We start from the raw sequence: 19162 nt of genomic DNA, 5'->3' as shown, positions 1-19162 counted from the left end.
TTTAATCTTCATACACTCCCTAACACATTGCATCATATTTAGATACCAGAGCCTGGAATTTCTCGTTTTCTCATCATTCGAGGTGTGGTAACTTCAGTAACAAGCCTACCCTTGGGTCTTTAAGCAGAACATTTCTGTGGAATATGGCTTGCACAGAAAGGATTCCCCCATTGGGAAGAGAACAATAGTTCCACAAACAAAACAAGTTGTCTTTGCTTCCCCAAACCGTCCTTGGGGCTGGATCAAGGGAGGTGGCTGTCTGATTTCCATAATGGGTGGGCTTTCCTAATACTAATACCTACATTTTAGCCTCTTCCTGTGTGGTCCTCCCATCGGTCTAATAAACAACATGGTTATATTAAAGCTCTATATGAGTCATATGTTTGTTTCAGACCCCTTGACTTATTCCACATTTCGTTATGTTACAGCCTTATTCTAAAATTGATTAAATAAAAAATGGTCCTCATCAATCTACACACAATAGCCCATAATTACAAAGCTTAAACAGTTTTTCAGACATTTTTGCAAATGTATTAGAAATAACATACAGAAATACTTTTTACATAAGTATTCAGACTGTGTGAATGGAAATTGAGCTCAGGTGCATCCTGTTTCCATTGATCATCCTTGAGATGTTTCTACAACTTGATTGGAGTCCAACTGTGGTAAATTAAATTGATTGGGCATGATTTGGGGAGGCATACACCTGTCTATATAAGATCCCACAGTTGACAGTGCATGTCAGAGCAAAAACCAAGCCATGAGGTCGAAGAAATTGTCCGTAGAGCTCTGAAACAGGATTGTGTCAAGGCACAGATCTGGGGAAGGGTACCAAGGTCCCCAATAACGCAATGGCCTCCCTCATTCTTAAATGGAAGAAGATTGGAACCACCAATACTCTTCCTAGTGCTGGCCTCCCGGCCAAACTGAGCTATAGGGGGAGAAGGGCCTTGGTCAGGGAGGTAAGCAAGAACCCGATGGTCACTCTGACAGAGCTCCAGAGTTCCTCTGTGAAAATGGGATATCCTTTCAGAAGGACAAACATCTCGGCAGCACTTCATCAATCAGGCTTTTAGGGTAGAGTGGCCAGACTGAAGCCACAGCAAGGCACATCACAGCGAGCTTGGAGTTTGCCAAAAAGCACCTAAAGGACTCAGACCATGAGAAACAAGATTCTCTGGTCTGATGAAACCAAGATTGAACTCTTTGGCGGAGGAAACCTGGTACCATCCCTACGGTGAAGCGTGCTGGTGGCAGCATCATGCTGTGGGGATGTTTTTCAGCGGCAGGGACTGGGAGACTAGTCAGGATCGAGGGAAAGATGAAACTGAGAAAAGTACAGAGAGATCCTTTATGAAAACTGCTCCAGAGCACTCAGGACCTCAGACTGGGGTGAAGGTTCACCTTCCAACAGGACAACGACCCTAAGCACACAGCCAAGATAACGCAGGAGTGGCTTCGGAACAAGTCGCTGAATGTCCTTGAATGGTCCAGACAGAGCCCAGACTTGAACCCGATCAAACATCTCTGGAGAGACCTAAAAATAGCTGGGTCTGAATACTTATGTAACTGTAATATTTCATTAATATATATTAATGGGGCGGCAGGTAGCCTAGTGGTTAGAGTGTTGGACTAGTAACCAAGATGTTGCAAGATCGAATCCCCGACCTGACAAGGTAAACATCTGCCGTTCTGCTCCTGAACAAGGCACTTAACCCACTGTTCCTAGGCTGTCATTAAAAGTAAGATTTTTTTCTTAACTGACTTGTCTAGTTAAGTAAAGGTTAAAAAAATATGTATATATTTTTTTTGCTAATATTTAAAAAAAATGTTTTAGCTTTTTCATTATGGGGTATTGTGTGTAGATTGATGAGGGGAAAAATATTTAATCCATTGTAGAATAAGGTTGTAATGTAACAAAATGTTGAAAAAGTCTAGGTGTCAGAATACTTTCCGAAAGCACTGTATATAGTTAATTTGTCCGCTTGTACATGTACATTCATATTCTCCATATGTTCTGAATCTATAATTGTTGAGATTCAGCATGTTTGTCTTCTAATTTCCCTCTGAGTTGTAGATGGAGGCTTGTTTTATGACATCCTGATTTTGTGGAATTCCTATTCACTATATAATGCACTGCTTTTGATTAGAACCCCCTCTGTCTGTCTGTCTGTCTGTCTGTCTGGTTCAATTTCTGTCCCCCAAAAATATTTTATGTCGTAATTTGAGATTTTCCACTGGTGTCAGACAGATACCTGTTGGTCTCTGTTGTAATGTGTATATATGACATGTGACCTCTGATTTGTCAGCCTGAGTCTGACTGCTGTAAAGCAGATGTGATTTTCCACACCTGAGGCACTTTCACACTTACACTGTCTCCCGGAGAGAAAACATTTCCTCGAAACCTCATGTAAGGCTAGACTCTAAACCTCATGTAAGGCTAGACTCTAAACCTCATGTAAGGCTAGACTCTAAACCTCATGTAAGGCTAGACTCTAAACCTCATGTAAGACTAGACTCTAAACCTCATGTAAGGCTAGACTCTAAACCTCATGTAAGGCTAGACTCTAAACCTCATGTAAGGCTAGACTCTAAACCTCATGTAAGGCTAGACTCTAAACCTCATGTAAGGCTAGACTCTAAATCTCATGTAAGACTAGACTCTAAACCTCATGTAAGACTAGACTCTAAACCTCATGTAAGACTAGACTCTAAACCTCATGTAAGGCTACTCTAAAGCTCATGTAAGACTAGAATCTAAATATCATGTTAGGTTACTCTAATCCTCATGTAAGGCTAGACTCTAAACCTCATGTAAGGCTACTCTAAAGCTCATGTAAGACTAGACTCTAAACCTAATGTAAGACTAGACTCTAAACGTCATGTAAGGCTACTCTAAAGCTCATGTAAGGCTAGGCTCTAAACCTCATGTAAGGCTAGACTCTAAACCTCATGTAAGACTCTAAACCTCATGTAAGACTAGACTCTAAACCTCATATAAGACTAGACTCTAAACATCATGTAAGGCTAGACTCTAAACCTCATGTAAGGCTAGACTCTAAACCTCATGTAAGGCTAGACTCTAAACCTCATGTAAGGCTAGACTCTAAACCTCATGTAAGGCTAGACTCTAAACCTCATGTAAGGCTAGACTCTAAACCTCATGCAAGACTAGACTCTAAACCTCATGCAAGACTAGACTCTAAACCTCATGCAAGACTAGACTCTAAACCTCATGTAAGACTAGACTCTAAACCTCATGTAAGGCTACTCTAAAGCTCATGTAAGGCTACTCTAAAGCTCATGTAAGACTAGGCTCTAAACCTCATGTAAGGCTAGACATAAAACACATCCTAGATGATTTATGTGAAGGCACATGTGTGTGTGTATTTTAGATAGAAGTACAGGGCAATTCCACGGTAACATGATGCTGAATGATGCTGAGACTCAGATGTTTCACTTTAAAGTGTATGTCAAACAAAAATCTATGTTAAAAAGTTTTTAGAAGTCATCCTGGTGCATAGAGTTGTATGGTTTGTTTAACTTCAGTATCATTGTTTTTTGTTTGGCATACATTTTGAGTTTCAGCATCATTCTGTTACTGTGGAATTGCCGTACATAATTTAAAAGTATATACAAATGTACAGTACATACACTCACCGGACAGTTTATTAGGTACACCACCACGTTCACAAAAATGGATCGTTCCTATAGACAGTGAGTCACGTGGCTGTGGCTTGCTATATAAAGCAGGCAGACAGGCATCGAGGCATTCAGTTACTATTCGATTGAACATTAGAATGGGCAAAACGAGTGACCTAAGCAACTTTGAGCGTAGTATGATCATCGGTCCCAGGCACGCCTGATCCAGTATCTCAGAAACGACCGCCCTCCTGGGCTTTTCAAGCACGACAGTGTCTAGGGTTTCCCGAGAATGGAGTGACCAAACAAAAAATATCAGCGGCAGTCCTGTGGGAGAAAACAGCTCATTGATGAGAGAGGTCGAAGGAGAATAGCAAGAATCGTGCAAGCTAACAGGCCGTCCACAAACAGACAAATAACGGCGCAGTTCGCAGTTCAACAGTGGTGTGCAGAACGGCATCTAGAAACGCACAACTTATCGATGCTTGTCACGGATGGGCTATTGCAGCAGACGACCACAACGAGTTCCACTCCTATCAGCTAAAAACAAGAAGAAGCGGCTCCAGTGGGCACGCGATCACCAACACTGGACAATTGAGGAGTGGAAAAGCACCGCCTGGTGTGGAGAAAATAAATCCTGGTTCCTGTTGCGTCATGCTGATGGCAGAGTCAGGATATGGCGTAAGCATAGTCCACTGTCCAATCTGCAGCAACTGCATGATGCCATCGCATCACCATGGACCAACATCCCTGTGGAACGTTTCCGTCTTGTAGAATCCATGCCCTAAAGAGTTCAGGCTGTTCTGGAGGCAAAGGTACTAGATGGTTGTACCTAATAAACTGCCAGGTGAGTGTGTGTGTGTGTGTGTGTGTGTGTATACGAATGTACAACTTGCCTGCTAAAGGTAAAATTGTCTTGCCTCAATCCGGTAGAGAGAACTCAAATGTCTTACAAAACCAAGCGAGCAAACAGTTGATTCAGGTGGAAATCCTGTCATGTCTTGTCAGTGAGTTTTCATCACTTGACATAACTACAGAATGGCATGTTTTCTTTCCCCATGATGGCAGTGCATGCTTTATTTCAATGGGTGTGGTAAAATAGTTGGTCAAGGCCTATATAACTTTAAATGTTCTACTAAAGCTGCTTCCAGTGCATAGAGCCTGAACATTTTTTGCAGACGAATAGCCATTGTTTGGTCTAAACGTGACAGAATTTTAAACACAACTGATTGTGCTTCCCGCAAGGCCATGGCTGGAGAAAAAAACTGAGCCAATAACGTGATATTATTGCCCTTAAGAATTCCACTGTTTCTACTGCAAATACATTTGTCATCCCAGGATACTAACACTGACAGACTTTCAGCCTGGATAACTTTGCATTTTGTAACCCCATCTATCTGCCTGTAAACCGCCAGAAAACCACCGTCATGTACAGCACTATCACAGTCAAATCCAAATGAAACCAAACGCTAATTGTCACTTGCTTCGTTAACAACAGGTGTAGACTAACAGTAAAATGCTTACTTACGGGTCCTTTCCCAGCAATGCAGAGCTAAAAATAAAAGATAAATAAGAATAATACAATAGTGACACAATGAATAAATACACAGTCAGTGTTCCTCTAAAAGTTCCTGTGATAAGAAGAAAAGACGTGCTAAACAGAACAACCGTCAAGTGATACATTAACGCCCCCACCCAGCTTCATTCTTCAAAACCCTTCTGGAAATCACTACAACATGTCTGAATAATGTTGACAAGGGAGCTAAAATCAAAAAAGCATGGGGCTACATTCTGAAGTCAGGCATGCTTTAGGCCTACAGGCAGAGAGCACTGGCGATGTGTGTGCGTGTGTGTTATCCCGCTGGCTCCTGATCAACAGCCTCGTTGACACCACTCGTTCTGCAGGCTGGATTAACTAAACACACACAAGGTCCCAAGCTTTACCCAACGGGCCAGCTGAGCTGCCTGTAACATCAACAGACCGAGTGCTGTCCTGTTTGGTTGTTACATTTCCCGATGCACTTGTTATATATGCTCGAGGGAGAGGGGGGAGAGAGAGAGAGAGAGGAAAGAGAGAGAGGGGGGATGAGAGAGTTGTTTATTTATTAGCCATTCTTTTTCTTTTTTATAATCTTTTATTTAATGAAATGTATTGACTGAAGATTCCACAATACAACAGCAGTAGTGTTGTACCTTATACAGTATGTACTATTATTATTACTACTGAAATGAACTGTATTTCATTATCGTCATTGCATTGTACTGTATTTACTGAAATGCTGTACCAGTATACTGCTCTGGCAATATCTACAAATTGTACTTCATGCCAATAAATTAATCTGAATCAGAATTTGAGAGAGAAGAGAAAACAGAAAAGGGAGAAAAAGGGGAGAGAGAGAAGAATAGGGAAATAGTGCGAGCGAGCGCAGGCTCAGAGAGACAGAAACAGAGGGAGAGAGAGAAGAAGGGGGAGGAAAGAGAAAGCTAAATGCACGTGCATTCAGCCACTGATCCAAACAGACCAAACCTGAATGTATAGCCCCATCTCCGTGGAGACCACAACCCGGTTGGACAAAAGGTTCTTTCTCCAGGGCTTTGGCGTCTGCTGTGACACTGGCTTATCTGTTTTCTGGGGTGTTAATGGGCTGTGCAGACATGACTTTTAGACACATTGTTACTTAACCCTTTGTCAACACTGGGATAAAGGCCAGTTCCTTGGCTGATATTTATTGGCACGAGAGAATGCCCTTAGATGGCTCAATGTTTCAGATAATAAGGCCGGAATATCCTGAATTTAACTGATGTACATTAAAGAAATGTAGGCATAAAGCAACTGGTCCAACTTCACATTGTGTCGTTAAAGATTTGTATTAACGTATTATTTATGTAGGCAGTTAGTGTAAGCTAACTACTGTGCTAAACTACGTGATAAAACCACAATACGAGTACTGAATAAGTTGGAGGGAATTGGAAAACCCTCTGCTCACAAACGTCTATATTAGTACCTACTGTACGTTACCGTGGAGGAAATGATGGTATAGGCTTATCCCTGTATGAGGTATAGGCATGATGATAGGGCAGCAGGCAGCACGTCATAGCCAGGCCGGGCAGGGTGTCTCACCCTCTGGTACAGCCTTTACAAGCTCAGACAAATCTCAGCTGTGAAACAATGTTCTATCATCCACAGTTCTTTACTGCAGGGAGGAGCTGCTCGTCGATATCTAGTGGGTATCATCACTCACTATCAATAAGCATAGAGATGATCTGTGATTTTGTATGTCGTTTGATTAACTTGAGATTACTGGTCAGCAGGGCCGTGACTCTTCTTGGCATTGTGTGTCAATATCGAGTTGGCATCCCCATACCCTGTCAATAAGTGATTTGTTTATTCAATTCGATGTTTAAGATATTGATCACTGGTCTGCGTGAGCGTGATGGCCCGTCTCTCACCTTTGTAACTGTCTGGGCTTATAGGTTCAACCAACTGATGCCTCATTGCACTTAAGATGTATTTCCTGGTGGGAGACAGTCTTTTTTTTAAAGGCTGGACAACTTAATGGCCACATGTTGTCATAATAGGAGCCAGAAGGCTGCAAAAAAAGTTTCCCATCTGTAGAACAGGGAATGATTGATGTTCTCATTCCTTGTCCACAGAGACTGTACTATGTTACCTTACATTCAACCTTTTTATTTATAGAGGTTAGTCTTGTTGAGATAAAATCTCTGTCAAAAGAGACCTGGTTGACGTTACCATATTAGGGCAGGTATTTCATCATATCCCCATACATTGCATGACATTATAGCATAAGGAGTTGCCTAATCTAGAGGAGACGGCTGAAATATTATTGAAAATAAATGATTTGTTCTCGGGAACAAATGGAGGTTTATGGGTGTTTCCGTGATAGAGTGCAAAGTTGGACTGGTTCCAATAGGATTAGCCCAGTAGACCTGTATTCACTATATTATCAACCTCCCCTTCTGAGCTGATTATGGTAGGGCGAGAGAGTCAGAATTGTTCAAATGGATTCACTTGTCTGGGTATTATCAAAGTATAATCCACCGTGGGCATGGCATACACAGTAATAATCGCCCGTGCAGAATATTGCCCCAAACATCAGAATACGTTTAAGAGCAACACAAGCAAGTTTGATTGCTTTCAAATAGTCAAGCATGAGGTATGCGAAGAATGCCAAGCAGCTATCGCCATTGGCAGCGAAGGGGGAACACTCCGTTGGGTCATTGTATATGGGTCATTTTCCCCCGTCTCGTTTTCAACTGTCTTGTCTGTCTGAGGCAGACACTAAGGCTGATTGTCGTCTCTAGATCTCAGGTATTTAGCTAAAGGATGTGAAGTTTTCCCAGGACAAATTACCCCTAGTTCTGTTTTTTTGGCACCAACAGTACCTACAACTGAAAAGGCCATGGAAAGTTAGACATACAACATTTTTTACAGGAAACGTCATTGCATCTGCTGAGAGGAGTTTGATCCGAAGCTCACGTCTCTCAATAAGAATGCTGTGATGCCACTGGTTGGACTGTGTGATAGCTGTTTTAGCCAAACAGTTGTAGGACCGTCCATGTTCCTCATACACTATATATACAACGCATGTGGACACCACTTCAAAATAGTGGATTCGGCTATTTCAGCCACACCCGTTGCTGACAGGTATAGAAAATCGAGCACACATCCATGCAATCTCCATAGACAAACACTGGCAGTAGAATGGCCTTACTGAAGAGCTCAGTGACTTTCAACATGGCACCGTCATAGGATGCCACCTTTCCAACAGGTCAGTTCTTAAAATTTCTGCCCTGCTAGAGAAATGGAAAGGTCTAGGAGCAACAATGGCTCAGCTGCGAAGTGGTAGGCCACACAAGCTCACAGAACTGGACCGAGTGCTGAAGCGCTTAGCGTGTAAAAATTGTCTGTCCTCGGTTGCAACACTCACTACCAAGTTCCAAACTGCCTCTGGAAGCAACGTCAGCACAATACCTGTTAGTCGGTAGCTTCATGAAATGGGTTTACATGACCAAGCAGCTGCACACAAGCCTAAGATCACCATGTGCAATTCCAAGCTTCAGCTGGAGTGGTGTAAAGCTTCACCATCTGGCAGTCCGACGGACGAATCTGGGTTTGGCAGACGTCAGGAGAACGCTACTTGCCCGAATGCATAGTGCCAACTGTAAAGTTTGGTGGAGGAGGAATAATGGTCCGAAGCTGTTTTTCATGGTTCGGGCTAGGCCCCTTAGTTCCAGGGAAGGGAAATCTTAACACTACAGCATACAATGACATTCTAGACGATTCTGTGCTTCCAACTTTTGGGAATGGCCCTTTCCTGTTTCAGCATGACAATGCCCCCATGCACAAAGCGAGGTCCATACAGAAATGGTTTGTCAAGATAGGTGTGGAAGAACTTGACTGGCCTGCACAGAGCCCTGACCTCAACCCCATCGAAAACCTTTGGGATGAATTGGAACGCCGACTTCGAGCCAGGCCTAATCAACCAACATCAGTGACCGACCTCACTAATGCTCTTGTGGCTGAATGGAAACAAGTCCCTGCAGCAATGTTCCAACATCTAGTAGAAAGCCTTCCCAGAAGAGTGGAGGCTGTTATAGCAGCAAAAGGGGGGACCAACTCCATATTAATGTCCATGATTTTGGAATGAGATGTTCGACGAGCAGGTGTCCGCGTACTTTTGGTCTTGCAGTGTATCTTCTCCCTAGCTACCCACTCCTGGTCTGTGTGTACTGTATGTAGTATAGAGTGTGTCTCACACATACTGACTCTGAGCAAGGGCCCTAAGGCTCAGAAGTGAGTGCATTACACCCTGATAGGGGAACGATTCGCTGTCCGGCCAAGACCCAGACCCTTTGATGAGTGACGCAAAACAGCCAGCGCTCAGCACCGAGGTCCTGTGGTCCCTGCCAACAGCACTGCTTTGTATCCGGTGAGATGAGGGGGCGGCTTTAAAACAACTGTCCTCCGTTCCGCACTGCAACCATGATCACTTCAAACAACTAGCTTAAAAAAACAAGTCATTGTTTTGGCTTCCGTTACCAACCATATGTGATATGTCTTTTTGTCACAAAGAACAAGGGTGATTTCAATCACACACCCCTAATCTAACGTTAGAGGCCATATGAGCCTCTGTTTCTGTGTGAGATTTTTCAGACAAGGGAAATGTTACAGCGTTTTAATGTCGGGTTTCATATCATATTGTTTGCACAATTTCCAGATAAGGGGATTGCTTTCTCAATACTCTGAAGATTATTACCGAGCTGAATACTTGTCGTTATACCCCAAGCTCTTGGCACGTCTTTCACATTTTAGGCATTTCAGTTTGATGTGTCATCTCCAAGTCATAACTAAATTCTGTTGAGCTTCACGGTGAAAATGGAATTGGTCACACTTTGGGCCAATATAAGACACAATGTAACCAAATCCCCCTTTCGCAGTGTCGTTAATTCAGAGGGCTCCTTAGACAACTACACAAGCTAAGACGGTTTAGTGTGAAGGGGCCAAGAAACTGCTTATCCAAAGGAAATTCCCAATCACACTTGTAGGCGATGTCAGGACGACGTTAGCTAGCTAAACTCGTGCGCAGAAACACGTCGTTAGGTCTAATGGTCGTGTCGCGCCGAACTGTGCATATGCATGCCGTCAAATCAAAGGCACCCCTTCGATATGAAGTTATTTTGAACGAAAATGAAAATGTGTCAGTTTGTCACTCACAAGGTTGAAGTAATGACATGTTCAGCTACTTAAGACATTGGCTCGAATCTAGGTTTTGCCTTTATAAATTCGAGAATAATTATAGAAGTCGAGTCTGCTTCGCGAAAGCGTTCCCGGAAGTGTCGCAAAGTTGGGCCTCTGTTGAATCACTTAGCTAGTAGCTAGCTACCCTCAGTGTGCGTGTGTGGTGTGTGTGTGTGTGTGTGTGTGTGTGTGTGTGTGTCCACAAGAATAGTAAACTAACAAAAATCTGACCAACTGGGGACATTTTGTTAGTCCCCACGAGGTCAAATGCTATCTCTAGGGGGTTTAAGGTTAAGGTTATAAGTAGTGTTAGGGTTAGAATTACGTTAAGGTTCAGGGTTAGGAGCTAGGGTTAGTTTTAGGGTTAAGGTTAGGAGCTAGGGTTAAGGCTAGGTTTTGAGGTTAGGGTTAAGATTAGGGTAAGAGTATGGGTTAGGGTTAGGTTAATGGTTAGGGGTTAGGGAAAATAGGAATTTGAATGGGATTGAATTGTGTGTCCCCACGAGGTTAGCTGTACAAGACTGTGTGTGTGTGTGTGTGTGTGTGTGTGTGTGTGTGTGTGTGTGTGTGTGTGTGTGTGTGTGTGTGTGTGTGATTGAATGAGGAGGAAACTATTCATCACTAGGAGGCTATAGTAAAGGCCTCCAGTCTCAGTCTGCTTAATGCGTAGACCAGGGGGTGAAAGTGACGGTGAGTAAGAGCTGAGCAACACAATGCCGCTTACGGACTAAAACCTCAGTCTCTTTTAAAGTATGTATGCCTTTTTATGGGTCCAGAGAGGAAGAGGCCATGGAGTTAGTTAATAGGGATGTGACTAAGGCAGTAGCTGAGTTGGCACACGTGGTTAGAATCACACAGGAACAGTACTAGGAGAAATTCAGTTTGATCCCTGATATCCCTTTTACGCTTCCCAAGTATGAACTGTTTTCAATCTGTCCCATTTAAAAGTTTATATCAGGTTCAACTCACTACCCCTGACTACCATGAGTTAACTGGAGCTTTCAGTGTAGAGGAAGAGGAAACCAGTGTCTTTATCTCCTGTGCCCTTAGATGCTGTTAAGGACAGAGAGCTCAGCCTTCCTAATCTGTGCTGCGTGCTGCTCTGCTTGGCTCCACTCGGACCCGGGATGGCTTTGGGAATTCTGCTGAAACCAAACAAATAGGGCATTCCCGAATTACAGCTGCTTTTTCTTGCTGGAATGATGTGTGAAATGTGGGGGTTTTTCTGCCTGTGGTTCTTGCCCCCCCCCTCCTTTTCCAGGCATGGTTCTCTAAAAAGCATTGGTAAAGGAAATGGGAAATGCCTCCACAACCTTCTAGTACTTGTGAATAGCCCTCACAGGATAGTAAAACAAGGAACATTTGGACAAGTGGGGACATTTTGCTTGTCCCCACAAATGTTTTTTGCATTTTTTATTTAGGCTTACGGGTTAGGTTTAGGTTTAGGGTTTTGGGGTTAAGTTTAGATTTATGGTTAGGTTAAAGGTTAAGGTTAGAGTTAGATTTAGGGTTAGGGGTTAGGGAAAATAGGAATTTGGTCCCCACAATTCTTTGGTCCCAACAAGTATAGCAATACAAAAGTGTGTGTGTGTGAGTGTAAGTGGTGTGCGTGCGTCAGTGAGTTAGCAGGCAGCAGTGAGTTTGTCTTGCCGGTCTCTCTACCGCCCACTCTCTCTCCAGTCTTCCTCTCTCTGACTTCCTGTGGGATTGTTAAAGAGGAGGATAGTGTTTGCAGTGGAAGGGGGGAGACACTGGGAGAGGAGGGGGTGATGGGGTAGAATGTCTTGAGCCTAAAAGGGGACAATGGGGAGAATGTCTGGAGTGAAAGAAGGAAAGGAGGAAGTGGGCAGACTGTTGAACGTTTAAGGAGGCTGGTGGGTAAATTCTTGGATTTTAAAAGGGATAGAGTGTTGGGTGACTGGTGGGATGCAGTGTGATTTAAAAACAGAGCAATGGATAGCACATACAAATGGTGCCAAGTATGTTTATGACATGGGTGTCTAATGATTATAAAGCCCAGATTGAATTATGGTCTTCTATATGGGACAGCTGTGGGAAGTGATACTGGTGTAGATATCTATGGTCACTGGCAAGCTAAAATAAATTGATTATTTTACTTGGTTATTTGCACATCTATAATATCTCTTTCTGTGGCCACAAAAGGGCATCATTAGGAGCAGTGAATGCGCCATTGATAGTTCAAGTAAATGAATGAAGAGTCTGTTGTGTGACCAGGGATCACTGTGTCAATTCAAGGGATCACCGACTTGAATGCCATGAAAAGAGCTTCTTGTATCAATATCAGTATCGAACAGCAGCTCTGTGTATGCCAAGCCTACATCACAGCAAATAGGGATGTCCTGAGGAGATTCGGCGACGTTCCCATTACTTCCCTTAAGAGTTTCGGCGAGAAGTTATCCCTTTGACGTTCTGAGAACGTTGCGTGACAGTTCCCAAGGGAACGTTCTCTGGGGGACCTTTGTCTAGTTCCCTGTAAGTTCCCAGGACGTCACTGAGGACCATGTCAGGGCCTTTTTAGGACGTTCTCAGGAATGTCATTTTGCTAGTTCTTAGGACGTTGTGTGATGTCCCAAGGGACCGTTCTCTGGGGAACCTTTTTCTAGTTTGTCCCAGGGACGTCCCCAAAGACATTTTTAGGACGTTCTTGGGACGTTATGTCATGGTGCCCTGGAGGTTTTGTCTAGTTCCAGGTTTATCCCGGGGACATCCCCGAGGACATTTTTAGGACGTTCTTGGGATGTTGTGTCATGTCCCCCTGGAGGTTTTGTCTATGTCCCGGTTTGTCCTAGGTTAAGGATCCCAACTTAATTCAAAGGTTTTAACGTTTAAACGTTCACACCCCTATACAGTACAGCACAGTACAGTACAGTAAATTATACTGTACTCTACTGTACTCTACAGGGCTCTACAGGGCCATAGCTACACAGAGGTCCTCATATTTACTTGTTACTTCTGTGTACTTTCACTATTGAAAATATCAAGACCAGGAAATGTTTCTTAAACGTACAGAAGGCACAATTTCTGCAAAACTAAATTTAAACGTTGATATTAGCCATTACTTCAACATGACTGTGTATGTGTGTCATGTATTTCTAATACCTTATGACTTTTTCTGCTAGATGTATTCGCTAGATCCCTTTACCATCTGTTTGACCAGAAATCAAAGCCTTTGCTTATTCCAAATATTTGGGATGTCATTTTTTTTTGTCATTTCAAAAAAAAATAAACGCCTTCGTTTCTCAAACCAAATTTGAAGTGCTCCTATGAACTTCTCCCCTCTTCTTAGTTATTGTTGCGATTTACACGAAACGGTGTGTGTGCTGTGCAACAGTGCAGAGTGACTGGGTCTATTCCAGCATTCCACCACAGGGTCACAGAGTAAACATACGACTGACCCTTCTGCTGCAGATATCTGGAGTGTCTCAGTGACTGCTAGAGAACACTATGTGTTTGTACAGGAACACTCTCTAACTGGGGTAAATATTAGCCTTTTGGCCTTTATTTGGTCTCTTTTCCCTCAGAGTTCTAAAGGACCAAATCGCTCCGAAAGGCTACATTTTCAAAGCCGTTTACTTTCAGCTCAAACTGTAAGAGCTCTTCCAGTGAGAAGTCATGGAGTTGTGTTGTGCTTACAGAGGGCTCAATCTGCTCTCCAGATAGATTCACGTAAATGGAAGTGGACACAGTTAGAAGGGATCATCGGTCATTCACAGCATTCACTGGTGTTTGCTTGCCCTGTGCTCCTTGTGCTCCACAGCTGGGCTGGTGTTTTGTCCTCTCTGCAATCCTGAGGGGTACGGGGGGGGGGTATCCGCCACCCTCCAATCCCATTGTGGACCCTTTTTCTTCTGAGATGCCCCGAGTTGTTTTCTCAAAGGGATTGATGCTACATGCGTCTCCCACGCAGAGGAAGATGAAGTCTTCCCCTGGCCTCACAGTACAAAGAGCAGGATATTAGGACGGGATTCTTTAACTGCAAGTCTGTAGGCCTATTCTTGCACAGTAGACCTAAACAGGGTACTTCTCAGAATGAAGGTTTTTTTATTAGGATACGTACCTGTGTATGTTAACTGCATTAGTATTCATTTTGAATCATATGGCGAAATCGGGACTTGATCCCTCACCCCCTCGTCAACATCAGCCAATCAGAAAGGAGGAGAGGAGGGAGGAGGAAGTTTGTGCTCAATGCACAGGAAGTATGGGGGAAGTGCTTTATTTTCCTCCCTCAGATAGTGGGCCTTTGAGATTATGCTCCCGTCGAATCTGGGGGTGTGGATGGAAACTTGAGGCAGTCCACTGCACCCCCGAGGAGCCTATACTTTGTACTGCATCCAAGGAAAGCAGAAGAACTGCTACACAATGCATCTGTTTTTCCATTCAGAAGCGTGGGGTCGTTGCGTTTAGGAGATAGATTGCTGAATAGGAAATAGATGATTCTTCTTATTACATTCTTCGTACAATTTATTACATGTATTTAATGTTACGTTGATGATCCTATCATTCTGCATTAATAGAAATGTAGCCTAAGTCTTACTAAGGAAATGAGTGTTTGTATTGATTTGTATTAAAGAGAGGATAACACTGGCGGTTGGGCTACTCTGCTGTGATTCTTTCTTCGGGGGGAGGAATAAACAAGAATATCAATGAACATAGCCACTTCCCCATTAATTATGAGTCAAATTTCACTAATGTAATTATCCGACTCTGGTGGCAGTGAATTGAATTGCAGGTAGTGAATGAGGGGAAGGAAACAAGATTGTTGGATCATTTCTGTTTCTCCCAGTAGAACGGGCTGTCAATCATCATTCCCTTTACTGAAGATAGGCTATAGATACATTAGTACAACCCAGTTGGCATATGAATATTGTTTACCGTTTTGCTTTTGTGAAATTAGAGCAATTCTTGATACAGAATTCAACTTGGCCAGATTCCTCACCGTAATAGACCTACAGAGGTTCCTTGCAAACACCCTTTTAGTCACAACTTTTTATAGCAATGCAATGTTAATGCTGTAATAAAATTAACTTGTGGAGGTGAAGTAGTTGCCTCATTACACGTCCTGCAGTTTAAAGATCTGATAGCCTCCAGAAACAAGAAATCTGCTTTCACAACCTTGAGTTCTAACACTAGTCCAGCAGGAAAACATCAAAAGGCAGATATGTGACTGCACATTGAAACAAGCTCAGATGACTAATGATCAGGTTAGTCTAGGATGTGTGTGTGTGTGTGTGTGGTGCGTGTGCGTGCGTGCGTGTGTGTGCGCGGCGTTGTTAGTGCAGCAGCACACGGCGATCCAGAGAATGTTCTGTACAACTGAGCCTCTCGAACAGGAAGTCGTTTACCTGATTACATAACACACACAAAGAGGTAGAGGTTCTGGAGACTTGCCAGAGCCGCCACTCCCTGCCTGCTCCTCCTCGACTCCTGGCATAGTAAGCGACGTCACCGCAGCTGGGCGGAAAGGAAGTGAAGCAATCAGCGAAGCATTTTAACAATATCACAAACGACCTCCTCACTCATCCCATTGACATCCTCAGAAACCACTCCCTCTGCATCTTATGTAAAGTGACGGTACTGTCATTCTCGATGAGTCAAACGTGCATCAGGTGTGACGGAAGAAACGGCGCATCCGGTACAATTTAGCTACTTGTGGGTTTTTGATGTAGTATTTCCACATTCGGGTCTCATGAAGGATTGTAATGGAATGATGTCTGACTAGGGCACACGTATTGGAGTAGTTCTCAGATCCATGTAGAGGCAGATGATTGCATCATTTGCACCAAAGTTTGTTTTCAATTTCGACTGTTCATCTGGCATTCGTTATAAATCCATGATTCTCTCATAATCACGAGCGTGGTGTTATTCTAACCGCCGAAGGCTGCATCTGAAATGACGCACTTTATTTGGGGTTTCTTCTTGTCGTGGCGTACGCAGTAAGTCGTTTTATGGTGGTGTAATGTCAGGTCGTTTAGAGCACCGCCTGGGTCTGCCATAAAACTGTTGATGAAATCAGTAGGCAAATACAGTGCAATGTTTACCATGGCTTACACACTCACACGCGTGCACACACACACGCACACACACACACACACACACACACACACACACACACACTTTTTCTTCAGACTGAATATACCACTGACATATAAGAAGATTTTTTATTTGTTTATTTATTTCACCTTTATTTAACCAGGTAGGCCAGTTGAGAACAAGTTCACATTTACAACTGCGACCTGGCCAAGATAAAGCAAAGCAGTGTAACAAAAACAACAACACAGAGTTACACATAAACAAACGTACAGTCAATAACACAAAAGAAAATAAAAATTGAAAAGGGGAAAACCTCTCCATGAGAGAAGGGCAACGGCGACGAGACACATGGTCAGGTTTTAGGCCTGATTGTAGCCGAACGTGTAGTTTGATATTGGAAGTGATGCTTATGGCACACAACAGTAATCATATGATATCACTCCCTATGACGATCTATCTGGGATGTCAAATGATGGTTAATACGTTAATGCATTACCTCTCTGTATACTGTATATAGACAGGTTGTGATGTTTTTGGTTTATTCCTCTTCGGCCTTTCCGTCAGTCATAATTGAGTTAATTACATTTATTAAATCTCACATCATGGCTCTCCTAATTAAAACAAAAGAGGCAGCTTTCTACAGTAGCATCCTGAGTCTGCCTCTGTTGCTAGGGGTTAGGAGGTTTGGGTCTGCCTCTATTGCCACAGAGTTAGGGTGTTAGGCTGCATCCCAAATAGCACCCTGTTCCCTGTGTAGTGCACTACTTTGGACCAGAGCAGTGCATTCTAAATGGAATAGGGTGCCATTTGGGACGCACCCTTGGGCCAGTGCAGTGGATGATAAGGGTTCATGTCAGGGTGTCCCCTCAGGGACTTGTTAATGAGGACTAGAACGTAAGGGCTTCACCAAGGAACACAGCTGTTCAAGGTCCTATACTCTCTCTCTGATTGGCCCCATCGCTAGCCTGGTCCCAGATCTTTTTGTGCTATATTGCCAGCTCCTATGTTTTCAGCGAGACAATGACCAGATAAATTGGAAAGACAGCACAAACAGATCTGGGACCAGGCTAGCTCATGTCAACTGATCACAAGAGCTAGTAATAACAAACAAGTGAAGTGTACCATGGAAGGAGTAAATAAATAGAGTAAAATATTACTTTGACATTTGTGTTTCCAGTTCCATTATGAAGTTCCATATGGTATCATTTCAAGAGGACAAGCTTTGTTAGAATAATACTCCTTAGTAAAGATATGTTTATTTCCTCCATTCTTGGAAATGAAAAGGCCAGTGTATGAGAGCATAGTGTTGTGTTAGTAAGGTGTGTCTTATGCTGAGGCTGCTTCTTGAGTTCTGCAGCGTGTTCTGACTTTGCTGTCAGGACCAGGCATGTTTAGGAATGTATTCCTATGAACACTACAACAACAGAAGGTAACCAGGTTCCCATCCAACCATTTCATGCGAGTAAAGAACATGTCTGATAAAAAAAAAATGTCATGACAGGCCTGATGGAAACAGAATTTTTCTGTAAACTTTCCAAATGTCGACAAAACAAAATACGCTAGACAAGGTGGGATCTTTTTTGCGGATTTTAGAATCTTCGCATGACAATCTGTCGCCAATTGGATGGAAACCTAGCTACTGACTTGAATTTGAGGAAGATAAATGATTTGTTTGTCCCAAAGCTCTTACTCAGACACCAGGGACACATTTACCAGAATGTAAAGTAAAGTAGTGTCGCTCTTGCTCAACCACGACCATAGTTTTGCTCGAGTGATTGGTTAGAATGCTGCTTATTGAGTGTGAAGTGTTGTGGTGCAGAGGGTCCCTGGTTCGAGCCCAGGCTACTCTGTTTGTTCAAATGTTATTTTATTCCACATTTAACTATGTACTGTACAGTCGTCTATAGTTGATCACTTGTGGTCTTTAATGTGTGATGGTGCTTGGGAAACCACGCATCTTTCCTCATGTGGATCGAATCCCCAAGCTGACAAAGTCAAAATCTGTTTGTTCTTTAACTGATTTGCCTAGTTAAATAAAGGTTCAATTAAATAAAATCTGCCCCTGATTCACAGTATCACAGTGTCAACAGCCTGTCAGCCTCAACAGCCTGTCAGACCAGCTCAAGGGACAGACAGACAGAATGAACAGGAAGTCAGTAAGGTGACCTGTTTCCTCCAGACCCACATTCTCCTCAGACAGTCTCTACTACTATGTAAAGGATCCTCTTGTCTTCCTCTGCATACTTGTCGCTAATACTGCCTCCTTGCCTTTGCTTATCCGAGCACGGGTTATGTAAGAGTAGATTACAGCATTATCAGCCTTTTATCGTAGGCGTTTGTTGTCCTGGCTCGCTCAATGGCTCTATTGTTGGTGCTAGAGCCTGTGTGTACATACATGTTATCAGCACTTGGAAGAGCCTGAGACATTTTTTTAATTGTGCCAAGAATGGGAGTTGTATTCCAATATGGCTCCAGCTTTAATTTCCACAAATGTCTTAAAGGTCCTGAAAATAGCCTTTTGAGTGACTAAAATATCACCCATTATATATTTTGGGGGGGTATAGAAATGCTATAAAACAAAACTTTTTCTTTCATGGCTAACAACCAATCAATTTTCAAAAGACAAGCTGAGTGGACGAAAAGTTTATATTCATGAGCTGGCCTTGACTGAGAGCTCTTTGAAACACATTTTAACATTTTAGTCATTTA

General features: G+C 43.0%; 1 protein-coding gene across 2 annotated transcripts in view; it reads left to right on the top strand.

The window, feature by feature from the left end:
* The window catches only part of LOC106600426 (epidermal growth factor receptor), a 53616-nt gene that overhangs the window by 12028 nt on the left and 22426 nt on the right, over nt 1–19162 (top strand). Inside the window, exon 1 of one of the 2 annotated variants that reach the window (XM_014191767.2) lies at nt 12256–12276. The exons of the other annotated variant lie outside the window; for it this stretch is intronic. The gene's annotated coding sequence lies outside the window, so the exon portion shown is untranslated. Of the gene's footprint in view, nt 1–12255; nt 12277–19162 lie in introns of those variants that run through there. 2 annotated transcript variants of the gene reach the window in all.

The sequence above is a fragment of the Salmo salar genome, chromosome ssa03 (genome assembly GCF_905237065.1).
Source record: "Salmo salar chromosome ssa03, Ssal_v3.1, whole genome shotgun sequence".
Classification (NCBI taxonomy): Eukaryota; Metazoa; Chordata; class Actinopteri; order Salmoniformes; family Salmonidae; genus Salmo; species Salmo salar.
Note: the sequence above shows the minus strand (reverse complement) of the source record. Positions and strands in the feature narration are given on the sequence as shown.